The sequence below is a fragment of the Triticum urartu genome, chromosome 2A (assembly GCF_056163025.1).
Source record: "Triticum urartu cultivar PI428250 chromosome 2A, HENAU_Tu73, whole genome shotgun sequence".
In the NCBI taxonomy this organism is placed as follows: domain Eukaryota; kingdom Viridiplantae; phylum Streptophyta; class Magnoliopsida; order Poales; family Poaceae; genus Triticum; species Triticum urartu.
This window is the reverse complement of record NC_141874.1, coordinates 707,731,426-707,738,791: the sequence shown is the minus strand read 5'-3', so window position 1 is coordinate 707,738,791 and position 7,366 is coordinate 707,731,426.

Genomic DNA, 7,366 nt, shown 5'->3' with positions numbered 1-7,366 from the left:
TTCTAAGCCGTAAAGTATGGTGCACTAAACTATCAAGTAGTCATCAGGATGTGTCTGTCAGGTGTTCACAACATCCACAGACGACGTTGTAGGGGTTTGCACATCGAGCGGTGCATCAAAGACGTAAGCCTTCTGTGTAGCAGTGAGGACACTCCTCGGACTACGGACCTAGTCCGCATCAGTGCTTACAATATCTTTCAACTTGGTCTTTCTCTAGGAACGTATTGAAACAGGGAGCTACAACGTGAGCTATTCATCTACAACATATTTGCAAAGACAATTTAGACTATGTTCATGATAATTGAGTTCATCTAATCAAATTATTTAATGAACTCCCACTCAGATAGACATCCCTCTAGTCATCTAAGTGAAACATGATCCGAGTCAACTAGGCCGTGTCCGATCATCACGCGAGACGGACTAGTCAACATCGATGAACATCTTCATGTTGATCGTATCTTCTATACGACTCATGCTCGACCTTTCGGTCTTCCGTGTTTCGAGGCCATGTCTGTACATGCTAGGCTCGTCAAGTCAACCTAACTGTATTGCGTGTGTAAATCTGTCTTACACCCGTTGTATTCGAACGTTAGAATCTATCACACCCGATCATCATGTGGTGCTTCGAAACGACGAACCTTCGCAACGGTGCACAGTTAGGGGGAACACTTTTCTTGAAATTTTAGTGAGGGATCATCTTATTTAAGCTACCGTCATTCTAAGCAAATAAGATTTAAAACATGATAAACATCACATGCAATCAAATAGTGACATGATATGGCCAATATCATTTTGCTCCTTTTGATCTCCATCTTCGGGGCTCCATGATCATCATTGTCACCGGCATGACACCATGATCTCCATCATCATGATCTCCATCATCGTGTCTTCTTGAAGTTGTCTCGTCATCTATTACTTCTACTACTATAGCTAACGCTTTAGCAATAAAGTAAAGTAATTACATGACGTTTATGTTGACACGCAGGTCATAAATAAATTAAGACAACTCCTATGGCTCCTGCCGGTTGTCATACTCATCAACATGCAAGTCGTGATTCCAATTACAAGAACATGATCAATCTCATACATCACATATATCATTCATCACATCCTTTTGGCCATATCACATCACAAGGCATATGCTGCAAAAACAAGTTAGACGTCCTCTAATTGTTGTTGCAAGTTTTTACGTGGCTGCTATAGGTTTCTAGCAAGAACATTTCTTACCTACGCCAAAACCACAACGTGATATGCCAATTTCTATTTACCCTTCATAAGGACCCTTTTCATCGAATCCGATCCGACTAAAGTGGGAGAGACAGACACCCGCTAGTCTCCGGTCAATAACCAATAGTGGAACCTGGATGCTCATATTGGCTCCCACATATTCTACGAAGATCTTTATCGGTCAGACCGCATAACAACATACGGTGTTCCCTTTGTCATCGGTATGTTACTTGCCCGAGATTCGATCGTCGGTATCTTAATACCTAGTTCAATCTCGTTACCGGCAAGTCTCTTTACTCGTTCCGTAATACATCATCTCACAACTAACTCATTAGTTGCAATGGTTGCAAGGCTTATGTGATGTGCATTACCGAGAGGGCCCAGAGATACCTCTCCGACAATCGGAGTGACAAATCCTAATCTCGAAATACGCCAACCCAACATGTACCTTTGGAGACACCTATAGAGCTCCTTTGTAATCACCCAGTTACGTTGTGACGTTTGGTAGCACACAAAGTGTTTCTCCGGCAAACGGGAGTTGCATAATCTTATAGTCATAGGAACATGTATAAGTCATGAAGAAAGCAATAGCAACATACTAAACGATCGGGTGCTAAGCTAATGGAATGGGTCATGTCAATCACATCATTCTTCTAATGATGTGATCCCGTTAATCAAATAAAAACTCTTTTGTTCATGGTTAGGAAACATAACCATCTTCGATTAACGGGCTAGTCAAGTAGAGGCATACTAGTGACACTCTGTTTGTCTATGTATTCACACATGTATTATGTTTCCGGTTAATACAATTCTAGCATGAATAATAAACATTTATCATGATATAAGGAAATAAATAATAACTTTATTATTGCTTCTAGGGCATATTTCCTTCACATTGGCCCCTGGGCCTCAGATTGGGTGAGGTTTCGGATTTGATTCCACCCACCCACCCGTACATAAGCGATCTATCCCAAATTACGCAAGAACCCGAAGAAACAGTACATCATTACTGGGCCAGATTCCTCCTGGTTATGAACAGGATAAAGGACTGCCGCGAGGAAGACACAATTTCATTCTTCTGCAATAATTGCACGGACAAGGGAATCCTCAATGCCATAAGTCGCTGTGATATTACATGCTTTGCGGACTTGGCGTCCATAGTACAAAAGTACTGTGCGATGGAAAGTGCCTGGAAAACCGAAAAAAAATTGGGAGAATCCGGCCTTGAATACAAACCCAGTCCGAAATAAAAGGGTGCATCATCGCCAGACACCCGGGTTCGATACCAAAAAGCAAAAGCCCTCTATAGGGCACGGAACGTGCTGGAAGGATGGCTTAATGGACCCTGTAAAATTCACAGTGCAGAGGGCGCCACACCAACTCATAGCCTTAGAACATGTTGGATACTCCGGCAGATGGCAAAAATTGGCGAAGATCTTCTAATTCCAGAAGCCACAGAAAGCCACCCCAGAGACACCAGTACGGTATTAACAGTCTTCGAGACTTTCGCATCAAATAATATGTGAAAAAGAACACTCCGCAGCCTTGCCGAAGTCTACCAAGTAGCAACAATAAACCCATGGAGCGACACGGCTATTACTTTAAACGCCAGTGATGAACCTAAATTCCGAACAGCCCGAGCACCAGTCGCATTGGTCCTCAGTCCAATAGTGGACGGCTTTCGTCTTACCAAGGTACTCATGGATGGCGACAGCGGATTGAACCTCATTTATGAGGAAATCCTTCAAAAAAATGGAAATAGACTGGAACCACATTGAGCGAAGCAGCACAACCTTTAGAGGAATAATCCCCAGTCAGGAAGCGCGCTGTACAGGAAAAATCACATTAGATGTGGTGTTCGGCACGCTGGATAATTATAGGCCCGAAGAGGTCACGTTCCAGGTGGCCCCGTTCAGTAGCGGATATCACGCTCTGCTAGGGCAGGAAGCGTTTACAGTCTTCCAAGCAATACCCCATTACGGGTACATGAAGCTCAAGATGCTTGGGCCTAACGGAATCATCACTCTCGCTAGTGATCCGGACATAGCACTCCGCGCCGAAAACAAGACAGCCGCACTGGCTCTCGAGGCGCTATCCGAAGCCCTAGCGGTTGAGGAACTGACCGTGCTGCGCTCCACGGTGAATAGGGACGATGTGATACTCGATAAAAGATCCAAGTCCACCTCCTTTAAACCGGCGGATGAAATAGTCAAAGTCCAGGTCCATCCAATGGACCCCAATAAAACAGCTTCCATCAGGGCACAGATAAACCCTGATGTAGACGCCGCACTGCGAAAGTTCCTATGAGAGAACTGGGACATTTTCGCCTGGCACCCTTCAGACATGCCAGGAATCCCACGTAGGTTGGCCGAATACAGCTTAAATATCCTAAAAGGATTCAAGCCAGTCAAACAGGCTCTTCGGCGTTTTTCCAAACCTAAGAGACAGGCCATGGGAGAAGAACTAGCCAAGCTATTGGAGGTCGGATTCATCAAAGATATAAAACACCCGGACTGGCTAGCAAACCTGGTGATGGTACCAAAGAAGGACAAATCCTGGCGCCTGTGCGTTGATTTTAAAGACCTTAACAAGGCTTGCCCAAAGGATCCCTTCCCTCTCCCCCGCATCGATCAAATTATCGACGCTACCGCAGGACACGATTCGTTGAGTTTCCTCGCCGCATACTCCGGCTACCATCAAATAAAGATGGCAGAGTCGGACCAAGCTGCAACGGCATTCATCACACCATACGGCCCATTCTGCTTCAACACAATGCCCTTCGGGCTCAAAAATGCCGGCGCAACATATCAGCGCATGATTCAGACATGTCTGGCAAACCAGATCGGCAAAACAGTGGAGGCATACATAGATGATGTGGTCGTTAAAACAAGACATGTCGAAACTCCAGTAGACAACTTGAGGCTAACATTCAATAACCTCCGAACATACGACATCAAGCTCAACCCAGAAAAATGCGTTTTCGGCATTCCAGCCGGAAAGCTCTTGGGCTTCATTGTATCCGGTAGAGGAATTGAAGCAAATCCAGCCAAGATCCGATCTCTGTCACAATTGGATATCCCGAAGGACCTCAAACAAATGCAAAAATTAACCGGATGCGTGGCGGCTCTAAGCCGCTTTATCTCCCGCTTAGGAGAAAAGGCCCTACCCCTTTACCGCCTCCTTCGGCGCACCGAACACTTCGAGTGGACGGATGCAGCCATGGCCGGAATCGACGAAATAAAAGCCATCTTGGCAACAAACCCAGTCCTGGCCATGCCAAACATTGGCGAACCAATGCTATTATACATTGCAGCAACCCATCAGGTCGTAAGCGCAGTGCTCATCGTCGAACGAGAAACGGACGGACACAAATTCCCCCTTCAAAAGCCGGTCTACTATGTGTCCACTGTCCTTACTCCGTGCAAGTCACGGTACCCGCATTATCAAAAGATTGCGTACGCGGTATTTATGGCATCCTGGAAGCTACAACACTACTTTCAAGAGTGTTCAATAACAGTAGCCTCGGAAGTGCCACTTAACGATATTATAAACAACCGCGACGTGACGGGCCGGATTGCAAAATGGGCCATTGAGCTCCTCCCGTTCGACATAACTTACAAGCCACGGCGAGCTATCAAGTCACAAGTTTTGGCCGACTTCGTCGCAGAATGGACGGAGGTCGAACTCCCTAAAGAGTACGGCACATATTCAAATTGGGTCATGTACTTCGACGGCTCCAAAATGTTGGCCGGTCTAGGGGCTGGCATCGTGTTGACGTCCCCCATAGGAGACACAGTTCAATACGTACTCCAGATAATGTACAGACTCCAACAACGCAGCCGAATATGAGGCCCTTTTACATGGTCTCCGGATGGCAGTATCCATGGGTATTCAACGCCTAGAGGTGCGCGGGGACTCGAACCTCACAATATCCCAAATAAATGGAGACTTTGATGCCAAGGATCCAAAAATGGCAGCTTATCGCAACGCCATCCTAAAAATGTCAGTTCGTTTCGAAGGGCTCGAATTTCACCATATAGCCCGGGAAAATAATCAGGCGGCAGATGTCCTGGCATGCATCGGCGCAAAACGCGACGTAGTCCCCTCCCCCCAACATCTTCTTGGAAAGGCTATTCAGGCCATCTGTATTATGGGAAGGGGAACCCGGCAATAACAGCCCGGACCCAACCGCACTGCCCGATACCGAACACTCTGACATAATTGGAGGCTCTACCAATGAAATAACACCTTCAGCCCACGTAATAATGGCCGTCATCGCCCCGTGGACAGAACCATTCCTCGCCTACCTTACTAGGCAGGAACTCCCCGAGGACCAAAATGAGGCACGCTGCATAGTGCGGCGATCTAAAGCCTATAAAGTCCATGAGGGTGAGCTTTATAAGAAAAGCACTACCGGAGTCCTTCAAAGGTGCATCTCCGAAGAGGAAGGGCGGAACCTCCTGGCTGAAATTCATGTCGGACTCGGTGGTCATCACGCTGCAGCTCGGTCCCTTGTAAGCAAGGCCTTCCGTATAGGCTTTTATTGGCCGACGGCCCGAGCAGACGCCCAGGACTTAGTCCAACGATGCGTCGGTTGCCAGCTTTTTGCAAACCAAAGCCATATGCCACCTACCGCCCTCCAAACTATCCCCATCACTTGGCCCTTCGTGGTCTGGGGGCTTGACATGGTTGGACCCCTTAAAGGCGGAACCCACAAGAAAAAATACTTATTGGTCATGGTGGATAAGTTCACCAAATGGATAGAAGCCAAGCCTGTTAAGACGGCCGAATCCGGACCGGTGATAGACTTTATATCCGGGGTTGTACATCGTTACGGTGTCCCCCACAGCATCATCACTGATAACGGCACGAACTTTACGGCCGACGAGGTAAACTCTGGTGCAAAAACATGGGGCTGGATTATGCTTCCGTCTATCACCCACAAACTAATGGCCAGGTCAAACGTGCAAATGGTCTTATCATGAGCGGCATCAAACCCAGATTAGTGCGGTCCCTTAAGGAATCTAATACGCACTGGGTAGAGGAGCTCGACTCTGTACTCTAGGGGCTGCGGACCACGCCAAATCGCACCACCGGATACACACCATTCTTCATGGTGTACGGCGCAGAGGCAGTCTTGCCCTGCGACATAATTCATGACTCACCTCGAGTGCGCATGTAGGAAGAAAGAGAAGCCGAGCTTGATCGGCAGGACAGTTTGGACGCCTTGGAGGAAGAGCGTGACGTGGCAAAAGCCCATTCCGCATTCTATCAATAGCAGGCTCGAAGATACCAAAGAAGAGAAGTACGGGCCAAAAATTACAACGTTGGCGAACTAGTTCTACGTCTACCGGACAAGAAGAAGGATAAACTCAAGCCCAAGTGGGAAGGTCCCTTCATAATTGACCAAGTCCTGACTGGTCGAGCGTACCGCCTGCGAGATGCATCGGATAACCGATTCGAGCCGAACCCATGGAATGCAGCCCGTCTCTGAAGATTCTATGCCTAGCACCGGACTCTGTGTTCGTTTCCTTCCTCTGTCCATTTTTATATACTTTCTGTCTTACATTTCTCTCCTTCTCCTCTCTCTCTCCTATAGCCTTTAAAGGCTCATAAAGTGACGCGCTATCTGCGCTCATCAAACTTGGGGGCTTCTTTAAACAGAAGCTTATTTATACGGGCTTTCATGCCCAACACATGCGTCACACTTCCGCATGTACCTTTTATTCGCCAGTATATGCATCGATATGACTTAAGTTTTGGCTAAGCTGGGTTGCCTGGCTCCTGTGCTTACCCTACGTTCCCGATTGTTCGGCTAGGTGGTAAAGGGAGCACCTCTGCGATTGTTACTGCCGTGTCAGCCGGATGTGTACCTCAGACTAGGTGAAGCCGAAAGCTAGCGTTCTTAAGGGAATATTCGGTCGGTGAACTAAAGATGATCTTTTTTATTTATCTATACGCCCCCAGATGTTTTTCCTGCGTCTCTTTTCGCAGAATGGACATGCACTTTAGGGCATGCCTCCCAGGGAAAGGAACCCCTAACGGAACTATTCTCCCTGGAAGATGTTTCTTACTAACCATGTAATATAACATAACTAGTTGGGCACTTGTCTGTTCAAGCACTAATGACCCCTACGCC